Source organism: Micropterus dolomieu, linkage group LG01 (assembly GCF_021292245.1).
Source record: "Micropterus dolomieu isolate WLL.071019.BEF.003 ecotype Adirondacks linkage group LG01, ASM2129224v1, whole genome shotgun sequence".
NCBI lineage: Eukaryota > Metazoa > Chordata > Actinopteri > Centrarchiformes > Centrarchidae > Micropterus > Micropterus dolomieu.
The window spans coordinates 33,668,208-33,686,211 of NC_060150.1; the positions used below are offsets into that span (position 1 = coordinate 33,668,208).

Genomic DNA, 18,004 nt, shown 5'->3' on the forward strand with positions numbered 1-18,004 from the left:
GATGGAGAAATTTAATTTGGGAAGTTTGTCCATTTGTAGAATCAGTTCACTCCTTTTGAGCTGAACATTAATATGTGTCTGATCCTTAAAGCTGGAGGAGGCAACATTGTGGAAAAATAGCATGAGACAGCTAAAATTTGAAAGCATCCAACCAAAAAAAAAATCCAACCTTCTTCCCAAAAGCCACTCCCCCAAATCACATTTTCATGAGCAGTTTGTGCACGGGCAGAGTGCGTACAGGTAGACAGGCAGGTAGGCCAGCTAATCAATTAATTCACCGAATGAAACAATGCTTATTACAATCCGGTGACAGCCACAGGTATCCATTTTTTTCCTTTTTGTGTCATAGCATTTATTGATTTATAGATTTATTGCTGTCTGGATGTAAAGAGAATTTCAACAAATACAACGAAAAATGTTTCTGAAATAAATTGCCTACCCCAGTTTTAACTTATACCTGGCATTTAGTAATTTCTGACTTTCATCAACCTCTATTAGCTAAGGAATTACAACATCAATAGGTCTCTGGCACAGCTTTTAGTGTAATGAACAGAAATGTATCACAGTCACATTTTCACACCGCAAGCCTATTAGAACAGAGATCCAACATAAAGGTCCATTGAAAAGGCACATCGCACCATGCAAATAATGCTGCAATGTTTGCTTTTATGACTTTGTGAACAAAATATATTTTGGTGCCACTTGCTTGCCTGCAGCATGGACTCCGATCTCTGAGCAGCTGAAAATTGGATTGGAGAGAAGCGAATGGAAAAATCTTTTTTACTGTTTCAGGTCATTACTAATTTGACACTTAACTAGCCCCTGGAGGGAAGGAATAAAACTTGAAACGTTAAAACATGTAAAAACTGTCAATAAAACAAATACTGCCCTCTCTACAATATAAATACTGCTAATGTTCTGACAGTATTTGTGTCTGTTGTAGCAGTTTGCGTGTCATTTGTAGGAGTGTTTGCAAGGTGCGCCTCTGGATCGCGCAAATAATAGAAGGAAAAACATAGTGTTGATGAGATTTAACAGAGCCACAAGAAATATTGTGTACATACATACATACATACATACATACATACATACATACATACATACACACACACACACACTAAACACAGAACTTTTGTTTTTGCCCCCATTCATCATGAGCTGAACTCAAAGATCTGAGAATTTCTCTTTGTACACAAAAACTATTTCTCTATTGTTCACAAATGTCAAAATCTGTGTCAGTGAGCACTTTTCCTTTGCCGAGATAATCCATCCACCTCACAGCACTTCCATCTGTGTGATGCAGTTCCATCACACAGCACAACGCCACAGATGTTGCAAGTTTTGGGGGAGTGTGCAATTGGCATTGGAATGTCCACCAGAGCTGTTGCCCGCGAATTGAATGTTCATTTCTCTACCATAAGCCGTCTCCAAAGGCGTTTCAGAGAATTTGGCAGTACATCTAGCCGGCCTCGCAACCGCAGACCACGTGTAACCACACCAGCCCAGAACCTCCACATCCAGCATTTTCACCTCCAAGACCGTCTGAGACCAGCCACCCGGACAGCTGCTGCAACAATATGTTTGCATAACCAAAGAATTTCTGCACAAACTGTCAGGAACCGTCTCAGGGAAGCTCATCTGCATGCTCGTGGTCCTGACTGTAACTTCACACAGCCATTGAAGAGGAGTGGACCAACATTCCACAGGCCACAATCAACAACCTAATCAACTCAATGTGAAGGAGATGTGTTGCACTGGATGAGGCAAATGGTGGTCACACCAGATACTGATTGGTTTCCTGACCTCCCCAGACCCATCTACACAGTGAAACTGCACATTTTCGAGTGGCCTTTTATTGTGGCCAGCCTAAGGTACACCTGCGCAATAGAGGGTATGGGCATGACGTCACAGAACGCAGTTACGCTCACCGAGTGGCAGAAAGACGAGCAGCAGTGTTAGCTTGAATCAGCTAAAACACAAACAACACATCTAAAATGGGAAAGGGGAAACAGGGACCACTGGTTCTTTGGTAAGCAGTAAGGATCACTGTTGAATCCGACTGCCTTTAATTTGAGCAAATAATCACTTGTTTTACTCCCGGTTTGCTAAACGCAGCCATGGTAACAGATGTTTCGCCACTCAGTCCAGCGTGTTCCGGAAGTAGAAGTGACATCAACGCATAGCCTCTATACCCATGCTCTCTGATCAGCATCTTGATATGTCACACCTGTTAGGTGGATGGATTAATCTCGGCAGAGGAGGAGTGCTCACTAGTGGAGTGCTGCAGCAAAATGTAATGTACAGGTATTTGTTTTGCTTGTCTGGTATGTGGCACAGTGTAGTGATGGGAATTACGGCTCTTTGAAGGGAGACGGATCTTATGGCTCCCAAACGGCTCTTCCTTTATTACCACGTCTGCTGGTCACTGCCTGAGTTACACTCTTATAGAAATAAACATGCAAGATTCTTGATGGTGAAAAAATGTGATGTGATATGTCAAGAATAAGTATCCTGGTTGTATAATAAGAATAACACCCTACTAATGAGTGTAGTGTGTGTAAACATACTGTATACACACACTAGACTTGACAGCAATCTATTTGCAAACCGTACATTAACTAGTGAGTAAAAATAAGATTAGAGAATATTATTGAACTATTGTGTGGCATTTGACTTTGTGATAGTTGAAGCAGATTGAACAAAAGTTTTACAGTAAATTGGTCCATATTTTAAGCTTGGAGACTCGACTTAGTTTGTGATTGAACTAACATAAAAACAACTCTGACATCTGTTATGTGTGGGTTGAGACTGACATAAGCAAAGAAGGGAAGAAAGGATGGAGAGCAGAGATCGAGTTCCGGCCCATAAAATTAAAAACAGAGGGATGACAGGAGGAAGAGAGGAGCAGAGACAGACGGGGAGATGGACAGAAGGAGAAGGTCCATTAACTGCAGCATCTAAACAAGATGGGAGAGTACTGCCAGTGTAGAGAGCAATGATGAGTCAGAAGGCCAGACAATTATGTCCGTTCTATTATTGGGCCAATAGCTTCATCTACAGAGCGTCTCTCCTCTCGCTCAGCATATCACTCATTCCTCCAGATCAGCTCAGGTCCTGTCTCAAGACAGACTGCTGTTGAAGGCTGTCAAATTTTAGGTTTGAAAAACAAAATTATATTGCGCTAGTGATTTGGTTAATGTACACCAACAAGAGGCATTTTTATAAATAAATCACTGCAGGATGTCCTGGAGCATCTATGCAGTGAAATAAACTAGTTAATCTGTCTAAAATTAAAGAGTGGATGTCATTTTGATGAAAAGTATCACAGAAAGCAGAGGAATGTTGTTTTTCAAGTTAGCATTTTATTTCAGACTTACAGATATCACCATCAGATGCTTTAATGAGTCAAATAGAATATATTTGTTCAAGGGCAAATGCGAACCCATATCCCCACATAAAATGTGAGAAACCGCTTTTTTTCACATTCTCTACGGTGAGAAAAAGCTGTAAAATTGCTCAACCAGCAGCTGGTTAGCTTGGCTTAGCATAAACACTGGAAAGACTGGGGCATTACATTATATTTTGTTTGCTTAATCCGTACAAAAGTGGCATTTTTTCCACAGCTGGTTATGTCCCAGACAAGCCAGCCGTTTACCCCTGTTTCCAGTCTTTATTCTAAGCGAACCGGCTGCAGCCACACAGTATTTACCAGACAAATCTTCAACAAAACAAATATGTGCATTTAGTACAAGGTTGAACTATTCCTTTGAGGATTTGCAATAACATTAGTCTCAAATGCCAGTGAATTACATCACATATCATCAAGCCCCTTAATCCTAAACTTCTATCCAGAGCCATTAAAACATTTAGAGGCCCCTTGTTTGATTTTGTTACAGACAAGGGCGATATTAACACACACACACAATGTCTAAATCAAACTACTGCCTTAAATATAACCAAATATCATTGCCAACAATCTCACAAGACAGCATGTCTTTCTCAGACCTGAAGACTGGCTATCTTGGTCTGAAATTCTTCCCTCAGACTATTTATTTATGGCCCACAGCAGTATCTCAGTTCCTTTTAGAGTGACATTTCTGCAAAAATTAACAGCAAAATCAGCTTACTGCACTGCACTGTAGATCTTCATGTCTTGCAAAGACCCACATTCAAACCTTGTCTTTTCAAAAAAAGCTCTGGAAGATATTACAATCAGCTGGTCTAACATATGTGTCAGTTCCTCTTACTCTCCTTATGTATAGAGGAGATTAATGCACTATTACTGTATGGCCATTATTTTATAGCCACAAGGGAAGACAATTATTCAGGCCTTCTTTTTATAGTGAGTGGTGTCAAGAACAGGGATGGAGCATCATTTATGTCTGTGAGATTGTCTGCCTCTGAAGCTTTAGTGACGCACACTTGGAGGCAGCAACTGTACACACAGCCAATGCATTTTCACTTGTGACCATTTCCAACGAGACACACACACACACACACACATATATACAAACATTATGCACATTATGTCTCACGTCGATGCTGCTTTTATGGAGCAGTGTCACCACCCTGCAGCAACACCAACACACTGCTCAACAACAGCACAAATGAGTTATCAGTCTGTACACAGTGGAAAAAGAGTGTGGGCTATTCCTACAGGCAAACCTTCCTTAAGAGACACCGATTGGAGACACTCTCAGTGCTTCACCAATTTCGTTCAGCCGTCTCAGTGAAGACAGGTTGTCAGCTAAACTAAACACCATATTGGTAAGCTGATGTAAAACTTTACCTCTCAGAGGTTCAGGCTTTCTTTTTTACCAGCAGCTATTTGATTGCATAGAAGAAGCAGCGGACTTGTTTTGACCAGACAAACTGCACTCTGAATAATTACATTCCTGTTGATCACACAGTCTCTGTAAATGCTCCGTATTTGTATAGCACCTTTCTAGTCTTTTCAACCACTCAAAGCGCTTTTACACTACATCTGCATTCACCATTCATACACTGAGCCTAAGTGCTCAAACAGAAACTAACATTCACACACATTTAAACACTGGCGGAACAGCCAGTCCGTTCCGATTAACGGCCAACCCGCTCTACCTCCTGAGCCACAGCCCCCTGTATGTGTGCATGTCTCAGCCCCTGCAGTACAATTTATCCAACAAACATAAATGTCAAAATGAGATGACTGTTCAAGACTCCGGATTACGCTCAAACATTTTAAAAATTATAACTTTCTGCTCCTGACAACCGCAGTGTAGTTATGTCTAGGGAAAGACTGTGGCTATGGCAAATAAAATATGGTTACGGTATGATTAATATTAAGGAGTAAAAACACTTAAGGTTAGGGGAAGATCAAGGTTACAGTACTGTGACGCAAACGTTGATCTGAGGTCTCTGGTTTGCATGAAAGTTAGGAGCACAGCTGCATGTCACACACCACCCAAATCTACACTATTTCCTGCAATGGGACTGAACTTTGGTATTGCATGTAAATCTTGATGTTCTTTACAACCTAGATAGCTATAATCAATACAAACATTTTCATATATATATATATATATATATATAAACCCATTCAATATATTTTGGATTTTTTTTTCCACTTATTTTCTGTAGACTCACGGTAGTTATGGCTGCAGCTGCTCATTTTCCCCCCCATACGGATCTAGTATTTCATATTATCTTATTTTCAGAGCTGCATACAGGGAATTATGGGGATTTAAATGATTGGAAGTAAGTCTTGCTCTTTTGCAGCTCATTATTTCGTCAGTTGTAACTTCTGAAAAATCCTTTTGTGAAATAGTTTTGAAGACAAGCGGTTTACTCATCACTGAATTGAAATACACCCAGCAACATGTTGACTGGCACTACAATGAGGTGTACTAGTGTAATAGCATCAGCTTACAAGACCAACACATTCAGACTGACACTGAGGGAGAAAGAGAGAATGGCTTCAGAGGGAAAATAGGTCATACTGATGCATCTCTCAGGAGAATGAACAGGAACCTTTATTTTCCCCAAAGGAAAGACTGAGTGCATCAATCAGCCAACACGTCTTTAATGAAAATATGTACACACTGATGTTAAATCATCCCAAATACAAACATCACATCCTACACCATGCCGCAGAGCACTTGGTTTTGCTGCCGTCTGTCACCTCAGAGAGTCAGCAGAGGATGGGCAAGCTGAGGACAGGGCCCAGTTGGAGCGCTAAAAGGGCAGGTGCAGCCAAGCGCTAAATGAGCGGCTTGTTTTAGACACTCTCCATTGGGTCAGCGTTTCGTCACAGCCATGGGGAAGGAGATTGACTTCATTGAAATGACTATTTGGACTGAAGGTGAATACAGCAAACTGACTTTGCAGATCTGCATTTACAGCCATTCGTCGTATTCTGTATTAGCTTGTGTGATGCATTCACAACTTGGAAATATGTGCTAGATATTATCCTACACTGTGCTTGAAAAACAATGTGGGAATGGATCACTCCCAACAACCCAAGCTCTGTGTTTGTGTGTGATGGCCTTTCTTTGTCTCTCTGGTCGTTTGTCTTCCAACATCCACATGACAGCAAAAACGTGTTCAAGGTGTTTTTGCAACCCAGGATATGACCAGTATCTGTCAAAATGACATTAAGAAGAGAGAAAAGACAAGCAACAAGAATAGTGGACTACAGGACTTTAGGTCCGCTTTTAGTGAAAAGGTTCAATTTGTAAGAATTAAGACTAATCTCCACATGTTGAATGTCGAACATGTCTCATACTCCAATAGAATAGAGGCAGCATGTCACATATTGGGTCTTAACTGATGCCAACTGTCGTTAGTTAGTTAGCTCAGTTAGCCATTCAGGTAACTGTAAAATCCGGAATGGGCACCATGGGCCTCCCAGTGATGACGATCAGACTGGGACCCAACACAGCCTCTGAGGAGGGAACACAGTACTGAGGTGATTTATGACGAAAACAAAGCGAGTTTAGGCGGGGACAGGACAAGCATCAAGCGGGAGAGGAGCAACAGGGTCGGGCATCAGAGAGGCAGCGACAGCATGTAGAGCCATAATGTTTTCACAGCTAACTCTGTGATTATTGAGTTGGTCATTGTTGGAACATTTGAAAGACCAACCAAGACGGTGTTGGCAAGTTTGATTTTGTTTCTGTAAAGTTTGAATGAAGTGTGTTTTACAATGGGTTAACAAGGCAATTGGGTAAAAGAGAAAAGGTGGTAGCATTTTTCTGTTTAATAAGGAAAATAGGTGTACAAATATTTCCCTTTTGACATTTTGTGAGTTTATTTTGTTTATTTATGAGACTAAAAAAGCTTATATAACATAGCAAACTCACTGCTCGCAGATCTCCCAGCTGAAACTACAGGGGGTGGGGAGCCTGAGCTATACTATCAGACTACTGCCTCTCCAGGCATGAGTGGTATTACAACACAGGATGGGCTGGGGATAGCTCGTAAGCATGCTAACTTCAGTAGACGTCTCTGCAACACAATACACTAAAATGCTTTCTTTTATGCCACATATTGCATATCAGCTCAAAATGTCTATTCCTTCAACTGCTCTACCATCTGACCAGCTATAAAGTAAAAAGCACAGGACAGGCCCATCAGCAGTCATAAATTTATGAGGACACCAATCAACGAAGGCACCATCCTTAATAATTAACATCCTTAAGGGAAGAGCAATGTAAGTTGTTAAAATTGCCACAAGGGTCTGCAAAGGAGTCAGGGCAGTAATGCTTCAAAAAGTCTACATATGCAGAAAGTGGGCCGATATGCACTAACATCAGTTATTTCATGTGATGAAAACCTCCTCACTACTACTGAGGCGAACATCTGTGGTTGCAGTGGATGAAGGAAAAGCTACAGAAGGAAAACAAAGTCTGTCTTGAAAAAGTAAAGTCTATTGCATCAATGATTTTAACATGTGGGAAGAACATTCAACCACACTGGGAGTTTAAAAGGCACTTAGGATGAGATCACTGATTAGCTTAAATAGAATCTAGGAACTTGCTTAAAAAACAAAATAGCAACTATATATCCAGGTTTTGGCACCATGTGAATGCTCCCAGCAGACAGCAAATGTTTGCAAGTGAAGATGCTGCATGTACACACTTATCTCATTTCAAATGCTAATGTTTGGGTCATGTTAGGCCTTTTTTCCACAGGAGACATTTTGAAATGTCACAGTAGGAAAAGCACAGGTGTAAATAATAAGATCAATGATGGCTGAATTCCATTTAGCTACCACAGTTTCAGGGTCCTGGTATTGCACATGCTGGCTCACTGTCACGGCTTACTGGGTTAGGAACAGAGCCACCGTTAATGGTATCAGTAACACCTGAGCTTTTCCTACTATAACAAGTCAAAATGTCTGCTGTGAAAAAGGCCTGTTATGGTATTGCTATTGTGGATGATGTTTTCCTAAATACAACTGCAGATGAACACAAATGTATATCAGTATCAACCAGCATGGAAAACTACAGCTTTTTTTCCCCAAGCCAACAACGTGGATCAGAATTTTCACATAAAGCTGAGGTTATGCCAGCTTTTTAAACTTGCTTATAGTATGACATAACATATTTGGTGAAGACAGACCACTTCCTATACTGTACCCACACATTTGACAGCGGGGACATTCAAATCCTCACCAGAGGCTCAGTATGAGGGAGAGCCCTCGATCATTTGTCTTCCACCTGCTGTGTCACATCCATCACTACCTAGCCAATTACCACTCCATGCAGAGCAAGAGAAGAGGGTGGCAAGGTGTGAATGCAGCAGCTGATCTGTGAACACACACACACAAACATATTTTGACCTGGAGTGTTAGAATGAAAACAGATGCTAATTGAATCTTCTTCTGAGTCATTGTGCATGTGACAAAGTGTTGAGAGTGACTGTTAGCACAAACTCTAAGAATGGGTTGTAATTCTGACTGAGTGATATCTTTTTTTTCTTGAATGAACTGCTCAGAATAGCAGACTCATTCATCTGGTAAGTGGGTGAACACATTCCCTAAAAAGCTTCCCAAGATGACCTAGTGTTATTGTCAACAGGTGACCTAACAAAACAACAGAAATGAATCCTACACTATACCTGCACACCCACTCAGGGTGGCTGCCAAATAAGGATTTCCATCTTGCATTCCTTTGGGTTAAAGGTTTCTCTGCAACCATGGCTTTGAGACAAAAACTTTATTTTTAACAGCTCCTGCTAATTGAACCAAAACCTGTAGAGTGCCTCCATACAAAAAGATGAGTCACATTCTGCACGCCCTGGACCTGGTTTTAGGTTCCTTTCCAGCACTATGGACTGTGTCTGAGCGGTGTGGCAAATTTACCTGATTGCATCCACTTCACATCACGCAGAAATTCCGCACTTTACTCATTTAAAACCCAGCACCTATTCGTGTCATTCAGCCTGCCACATTAGCTGACTGTTTGATAACATCTGTGTAAAATCCTGCGGGGACAAATGTCAGCTTTAGCACCTATGTATACACAGGGAACCTGGCAGTTTGCAGCAAACGATAGTGAAGAGGTGATCAAAGACATTTCGCAGAAACGTGCGTTTTCATACCGAGGTATGCAAGCATGCGCCAATGCCACATACACATCATAACAAGGCTAACATTCACCTATTCGCAGTGAGTTGATGTGGAGAATCACTTACACAGGATCAGTGGGTGCCGGATGACCGCCAGTTACAGTCTCTTTCACGTTATCCCAGATAATGACGAAAAGACGCGAAGGGATGCGCCTCTGCTCGTGTAAACTTCCACGACACCTGTCTGTTTCCCGGATACTTTTGGCTTGCCTGTTCCTAGGCGAGTCGGCTTATTATCCCCCCACCCCCCCACCCCAACCAGTAGACGCAGGCACCGCTGAATGGGCGATCACGAGGTTTGTATTACACGGAGGAAGGAGGAGGAGGATGAGGGAAGGCGCAGGGCGAGGGAGGTGAGAGATTGGCACCCAACCTTGAGTCTTCCTGTAGCCTATTGGTGGTGACACAGAGCGGTGCCGGGATGGAGCTATGAGGGAAATCTGTTGAGTCGGTGTCCGTACTTGGCTGATCTGATATCCAATCCCATATTTTTTTCCCCTGCTGGTACCTGGGCATCCTGCGCTCTAATTTGGCACTGCTGTTCCTAGAGGAGGAGGAGGAGGAGGAGGAGGAGGAGGAGGAGGCGGCGGCACCGTGTTGGCTGGCTTCTCCATTCACAAAGCCAGTCACAGTGCAATTAACCTCAGTGAGAGATGAAAATATCCCAATCATGTTCACATGTCTCAGTCTACTATGAAACTATTTCATTACTACGCTATTTTAAGGACCTGGTTTACTTAACTTTAATATTCCAGTTCAATAAGAAATCAAATACTGCAAAGCATTATACATTCTACAACACATTAGGCCTACATAAAAATTAAAGTATATTGTACATAATTTCCTATCTATCTATCTATCTATCTATCTGAGAAAACCTAACATGGTTACACCATTGCATTAGGCCACATTGCAGGGCACAATATTACGTGCTGTCTTCATGAGTTATGGTCTGGCAGAGCATCAGAGCCAAGGAAAAAACCTGCTTGTTTGTTCTCTTTATTAGCGCACAGCCTCCGGGAAAAAATGCTGACAGAGTTGCAAAAACACTTTCTGGGCTGTGGTACTTGCTCAACAGAGTCAATTTTAGCAAGATAAAGAGTTCACCTTCCATTGCAACAGTAGGCTGCAATGAGATTATCAATCAAGCTTTGCTTTCTTTATCCCAAGTCTAATTAAGGCTGCATCTTACAATAGATACTACCAGGGAAACTGTTCAAAGTAATATATACTACATATTAGTCCCTGTTTCCACTTACACCAATGCCTCCATGAGTCATTATGGGCTTGTGTGCTGGAAACCTGTGTGCCTCACCCCAGTCCCACCCTTGATCTATGTACAGTATGTACATAATCGGTCACAATCCTGCTGCAGTGGCAGGTCTCTCTGCAATCTTAGGTATTTGACTGATATCAGTCTTAATGTACACAGATAATACAAATACCAAATGTACTGTAAATATTTAATCCCAGAGAGCACACAGTTCATCTAGGTGTGTTCACACACATGCTGTGTAGACTTCTTACACAATAAACTTGACATACAGATTAAATGCATCGCTTTTCATTCAAATTTTTAGCCCTAAACCTCAAACAGAGTCTCAGACACACTGGGACACACGGCATGCATTAACGTTAGCTGCTAAAAGCTGCATGGCAAGGTCAGGATTCTTGTCAATTTGTAATTTCTAAACTCCAGATTTGTCACTTAGAGATAAGTGAGACAACAATTCCTTTAAAATGTATAAACTGTGTTCTACTGTATATACTCTTCTGTACTGTACTGGAGAGTAGAAATATAGGTCACAGGCAGGGATTACTCTTGAACTTGAGTGAATATGACGGCATAGTGGATGCTCAGTGGAGCACTTTATAAAAGAGTGTGCTTATTATGGTTCAGCACTCATTGCTTGGAGATTTAAATAACACGTCTGGTCTGTTAAACTGCCGTTTTACTTGCTTTGTCTGCAATATTCGGTTAAAACTGGGGGGAAAAAAACATATTGAAACACAAGCACATGGGCTGCTGGTGTAACACTACAAAGCAGAGGAAACCCAAAAGTGACAGATTCACAATTCACACTTATTAAATCAGGTGAACTTGAGGCAGAAGAGAGAAGACGGAGCAGAAGTCATCGTGACAGGATGGAGAGAGTAGCAACTTTAGTGGGCATGCATCTTCCTAGTACAATCCCAGTCTTCTAGGTCACCAAGTAGCTGCAGTGCAAAGTGAGGGGTCATTATAGTGTTTTTACATCAGAAATCCTCTTGTCACAAGCACATTTCTGCAATTGCTGGGTCACCTATATGTTTGAGTAAAGCTTATTAAAGGCTTCATGCTCCAGTAATGCTGGTGCTTTGTGCTTTATGCTCTGCTGCTGAGTCACCTGCAGTATGACTCTGCATTTACATCTGCAGACCTGAGGTGAATAAAAGAATGATCTCTTAATTTTGTGGCTTATATTCGTCAGTTTTCCTATTTCCTAAAAGTCTGCATACATTCTGCCTGGGGGATTTAGCTTGCTGCAACACTTCTATCATATATACAGTATGTGTGATAGATGTTCCGAGCAATGGGAGTCCTAACAGCCTGCCTGGGGGAGTTATGATTGTTTAATTAAGGGAAATATTTGGAGTGACAAAGGAGAGCAAAACATTCTGGCCCCTCTATCCGTGTCACGGGGGGGCAGACAATGAGGATTGTCTGCTGTGACATTCAGTATTTTTGTGTGTTTGGAGACAGATTATAGCTCCATAGCTCCACAGCCAATGATCTCGTCCTTCAACCAAATGTCAGCCTTCAAAACCAAATATACAGTCAATGAATCATAACTCTATGTTAGCAGCCAGTAAGAGTTGATTAATTTATTCATTTTGTCAGGGAAACATGTAACAGTGATTCTTTTTGGAAAAGCAACAATTTGTACTATTACTGTAACTTCATGCTGGCAGAAAACTCCAATCACTCAAATGTGTACCCACTGGACGAAGTAATGGCAAGGCTTAAGCAAACCTCAGCCACCAGGGGGCCTCCAAAATGAAACCTGCCACTTGGTTGCTGTGAGAGTTATTGTCATAATTGAATGGATTGAAAGATACAATGCATGATTTTGTTGTACTGACCAAAAACAACCCAAATCCTTAAAATACACCCAAATTTGGTGCATGCGTTGGATTTTGTTATCAACATTAAAGGAGATGAGGCCATCCAAAGTGTGGTGATTTATGTGCTCTTTAAAAATCCCTCAACATGTAAGTATGTACTTCAACTATAATGATTCTTCTAAACTTCTAAATTCAATCTATGTAAGTAAATTCTAAACATTTAGTGGCTGCATTTTATGATGGTGTCTGAATATCACATTTTCTCCTGTGGATTTCTTCTGTTTATGTGTAGCAAAACGTGGTGAACTTCAGATTCTGACTGCAAACATCTGATATTTACTTGAGACGGTTGACTGTTTTTTGTCTTAGACACATCTTGATGTGACTTTGCTCTCTATCCTCTTTAACAAAAAATGTATTTATGAAATCTTCCGGTTAACTGAAATTCATCAGGTCAGAACAGCCGGTACTCTTACCCTGCTTGTGAAGAAAAAAAAATATTGACGATAATTGAAGTTCAATTCTTTAATCTAAGTTAACTTATTTACAGCTCCTTCCTTCTATTAGTTGAACTTTTATTACATGACATGCATTTTAAAGCAGTCCTACTATTAGTACTGAGCCACCAGCACACTAGAGAATGTATCATTTTCAAAGCAATGAGTGTCTTTCTGTTTTTCCTACTGTACCATTAAGTTACATCAGTGTGACTCTGAATGTGCTCAGATCGTGTTCCTGTAATAAAAACACAGTGACGTCGTCTCTGTGTTCAGGGAGGCAGCAGGTGCGTCAGAGATGCACTTACCTGAGAGGACAGGCTTTTCCACCTGCGACACTCAACATTCACTCACTCTTCAGTGATCCATGAACTATATTGACCTACATACATAAGCCTGCCTGTCCACCTGGTAACAGAGGTAAAATAACCTGCTCCTGTTGACCTTTCTCCTTCCTGTGATCCTCAGGGGGAAGCTTTTAAAGGCATGACCACTTCCTTTTTCTTTATACTTTTAGTATGTACTGCATCTGCCCTTACAAAGTACATACTGTTGCATGCAGTATGCATACAATTGGGACATACTACTTCGTCATAACATTTTGACCCAATTTGGCCATCTTGCTCATACATCCATCATCGTTTTTTGTGACGTATCATCAGCTGAGCAGAGGATTGTGGGTCAGAAATGCCAGAAAAGCATGCATGCAGTAGGACTTAGTACATTTGATGTACTAAGTATTGAGACATACTAAATCTTTTTCTGGCACACATAGTATGGTAGTATGGGTATTGGAACGTGCTTGTAGACAACATGAGGTAGAAGGTGTTTTATCACTTCTGACAGATAATTTGTAGGATTGTCTTACCTCTTTTAAATTTGTAAAAAAATATGTCGGCAACAAGATGTGTCCCATTTCAAGAATCAATCAAATGCAGCACACATCCGTTCTATCCTTCGAGGTTCTTGGTATCACATAATCCATTGTACCTACATTGTCATGAGTTGTATTTTTTCCCTGTGAGTTTGAGTTTTTGCCATTTGTTTCTGGTGTCCTTCTGTTTACCTGTTCTTCTCGTTTCCTTGTCCTTAGTGTTTATGTCTTGTCTGGTGTTCTAGCTCGTAGTCCTGTGTTGATTTGATAGTGCTTTGGTTTGGTAGTCTAGTTGTTATATTGTTTCTTAGTCACTGCCTTAACTCTTGTTCCTGCGTTTTAGTTCGTTGTCCTTGTTCCCAGTCCTGTACCTTAGTTCATGTTAAGTGTTCACTCTGGTCTGTTTTGTGTTCAGTGACCTGTGTTCCGTCTGTTCCCCCGGTTGTCACTCTGCCTGCATGTCAGTCTCTCTGTTTCCCTCTGCTCACTGTCTCTCTCTCTGCCTGCCTCGTTAGTCTCATGTCTGTCACCTGTGTTGCTCCCGCCCTGCTCGTTAGTCCCTGTGTATATATACCTGGTGTTTCTGTCTTGTCCTTGTCGGATCATTGTTTATTGTCACCCAGTGTTACAGTGTGTTACCTTGTTGCCAGCCTACTCGTTGTGTTTCCCTGCTTATTTTGGGTCCTGGTTTTCTTGTTTGGATTACTTTGTTTTGGACAGCTGCTCAGTTTGTAAGTGTGCTCGCCTTTGTTTGTTTATTAAAACCCCTTGAACTGTACCTCCTTTGCCTTGCGTCCTGCATTTGGGTCCTCCAACCTGCTCAACCCTGCCTTCACCACCAAACCGTGACATACATTGTCTTTGGGGCGATTCTTGTTACCTCAGAAAGTCAGAATATTAGCAGATTTAGTCACTTTCATGGGCCATGTGACTCAGATAACAGAGCCCATAATTTAACCTCTTGCTGACCTAAAATGAAACAACATTTGGAAAGCTACAGAATTCACCTTTTAATTTAAGACAGACGATTTTAGGGTCAGATATTTGAAGATACTTTAACTATGTGTGAATGCTTAATTTTGCAGAAGTATGAATCAAAATATGTTCACATGCATGTATTAAGAAATAAAGAGCATTATTTCCAACAGGAGGGAACGACTGACCTCTTGAGTAGAATTATATACAATTTCTCTGTAAACTGCAAGGGGCTATAAAGCAGCTGTTAACAAACCTGTGTTAAAGCAAATTAATTATTTCAGATTCAATGGAAAACAACTAGTAAAATACATGATTTTTCATAATTGCTAATAAAGTATTAAAGGCCCACAGACTTCTGGGTCAGAGTATTGATTCTGGATTAAAGCTGTGTTAAATCCTCTCTGTCTACTAATGCCAAGATGAGCAACATGCCCCCCCCATTGGCTTGTTCAGTCTGCTGCCGCTCAGTGTATTCCATTTAAACCATAGATTTTCTTGTGTTCGTCAGTGACGAGGTGGAGGTGAAGCCTCTGCCTACTCAGCATGACTAATTGCCCATAAGTGGCCATTCCAGTGTTGGAAACAAAGCATCACAAAAACCAAACAAACGTAGTGAGTCACTTCATGCACATCACAGTGTGGCGTAAGGGGAGGAAAAATGTATTTCATTTCAAGATGAGACGGGGGGGGGGGGGGGGGGGGGGAAGAAGCTTGTTTCACATGTAATATTTTTACATTTGATGGATGGCTTTGGTCATTTTTATATTTGATAAATGCATTTTCAGAAATCCCCAGGGTGGATGTGGCAGAAGGGAGTCATGAAGCCATTCCCCCTCTTACAGCCAATAAACAAGCATAGTTTGTCTTCTGGGTTGAGTAATGAGTTAAAGCAGGAGGAAAATTACTCGTAATAGAAAATAACTGCCTTACCTCCTGGATGCGCTATACATGACTCAGCCATGGCTGTTCGCACTGGATGGAGCCAGTTTGCTCAGGTGCAGCTAAACACCTTCGGAGCAGGTGTTCATGAAGACTAGTTTGCATTTGTTCACAAACAAGTGAACAAAAATACAATGCATGAACACGTCAGATCATGAAAAGTAAAGTTTATTAGGAATCGTATAGGACATTCCTCGTACACTCCAGTAGCCCCTAACTAATTCTTTCCCCTTCAGTGTTTAGAAACCACATCATATTGGCAGTCTGGTCAATCTCCTTCCACACTATATTAGTCACGAAGCACAGAAGCCTGCAAACGCCCCTCCTGTCCTGTGTTTATTTCACACATGTGGATGAGTGAGAGTAAATTTATCAGCCACTCCACTTCCCGGGTTGCTTGCCAAAAGCTTTCTCCAGCTGTTTATAAAAGTGTTTTTGTTGCTAGCCACCCAGCTCTGGAAGATGTGTCTATAATAGGTCTGAGATTTAGCAGCCCTTGTTAACACTAACACTTCAGCCCAGACTATGATCATTTCGGCAGCCTGTGAGTTCACCTGGATGTCTAAAGAAATGAATTAGTGAAATGGCTTCAGCTCATTTTATCTTCTAGTACAAAGAGATGTAACTACTTTCCACAAATCCCTTAGCACAGTAACATTTAAGGCACATGAATAACAAGAACCATGTGTAATGATTTTAACCACATTGAAGTTCTGACATGATTGCTCTCCCACGCTGGGGAGCGAGCTGGCTTGCTGCTGATTACCAAGGACTGTAAGATTTACAGGTTTTTAGTTGCAGACACAAAGTCCTCACTGCAGCACCTAACATGATGTCGCATAGGACAAAAAGTCACTCAATCCGTTTTAACAAGCAAAAAGGTCTTTCAGTGGACTCTCAATGGTCAAATAATAAAATGTTCACAAAGACATCAAGAGAATCTATCAGCCTCTGAACAACACATCCAGTGTAAAACACTGTTCTTTAAGGATCCATATTTACCCAATACAAATAGGCAAAGATGTTACCTGAACTCTGATCATGATATGTATGTAACAATGAGTTTTATGGCTATAGCTGGAGCAAGCGATATACAGCATGTGAGACGGAGCCCGTCCACGCCTTGTCTCACCCAGTACAGATATGGTCGGCTCCCTCCTCTCATCAAAGGCTTCAACCCTCAATGGCATTGTTTGAATCCAACTCCTTGCTGCCATGGTAACCAGAACAGAGAGGATGGGATATAAATGATAGTGAAAGGGCATGACCCACACCACGTCTGACACACTCAAGTGATGTCATGTTTAGTATTCTGGCTGAACGAACAATGGTCGGTGTGCTGTGATAATAACCAGACAAAGTTCGGTTTAATTAGTAGTTTCCTACTTATGTATATCATTACCTCCATAAAGATACAGTACAATATTACATACTGTGAGACCATATATATTACATTGTCTACGTATCTTTGTGTTGGGGACAGCTATTAGATGTGTCTTACATCTTCTCAAAGACACTGACTAGTACAAAGGAAATTATTCTTTAACAGTTTAATAATCCACATCTGGACAGTCTTACATCTTGTAGCTCAAGGAATCTGCAATGAAATAATGGGATTAACTTTTTTTTTACCTGTTTCTTACAAGCTTATCCTGTTTATGTGTTGATTTTCAATGACCCCTACAGCAGTACTTCCAGAAGTGGGGGGATAGGCAAACTAACAACAAAATCCCTGCAACAAAAACATCCCTGCTAAATATGCAGACATGCCACAAGCATCCCATTTTAATACAACAAACTTCCTAGTTTTCCAGATCCACAGCAGTCGGAAAAAACGACTAAAGCAAGCGATGGAAACATTTGACACTGCAAGAGTTCAAAGAAATGCTGATAAGTCTCAGCTCTGACTGAAGAGTGAAAGCTATTTGGCTTATGGCTTTTAGTGGAGAGGGCAAGCTAGCTGTCCCGCACAGGGATGCTTCATCTGCAAGGAAAAGCTCTA

At 41.2% G+C, this 18,004-nt stretch overlaps 1 protein-coding gene across 7 annotated transcripts in view; it reads right to left on the reverse strand.

Moving 5' to 3' along the window:
* The window catches only part of myripb (myosin VIIA and Rab interacting protein b), a 124,240-nt gene extending 114,397 nt beyond the window's left edge, over positions 1–9,843 (reverse strand). For 4 of the 7 annotated variants that reach the window (XM_046065970.1, XM_046065966.1, XM_046065964.1 and 1 more), the window contains exon 1: positions 9,676–9,840. The gene's annotated coding sequence lies outside the window, so the exon portion shown is untranslated. Of the gene's footprint in view, positions 1–8,654; positions 8,790–9,343; positions 9,362–9,675 lie in introns of those variants that run through there. The other 3 variants (XM_046065962.1, XM_046065963.1, XM_046065998.1) reach the window with 3 other exon arrangements.
* Positions 9,844–18,004: the final 8,161 nt, after the last annotated feature.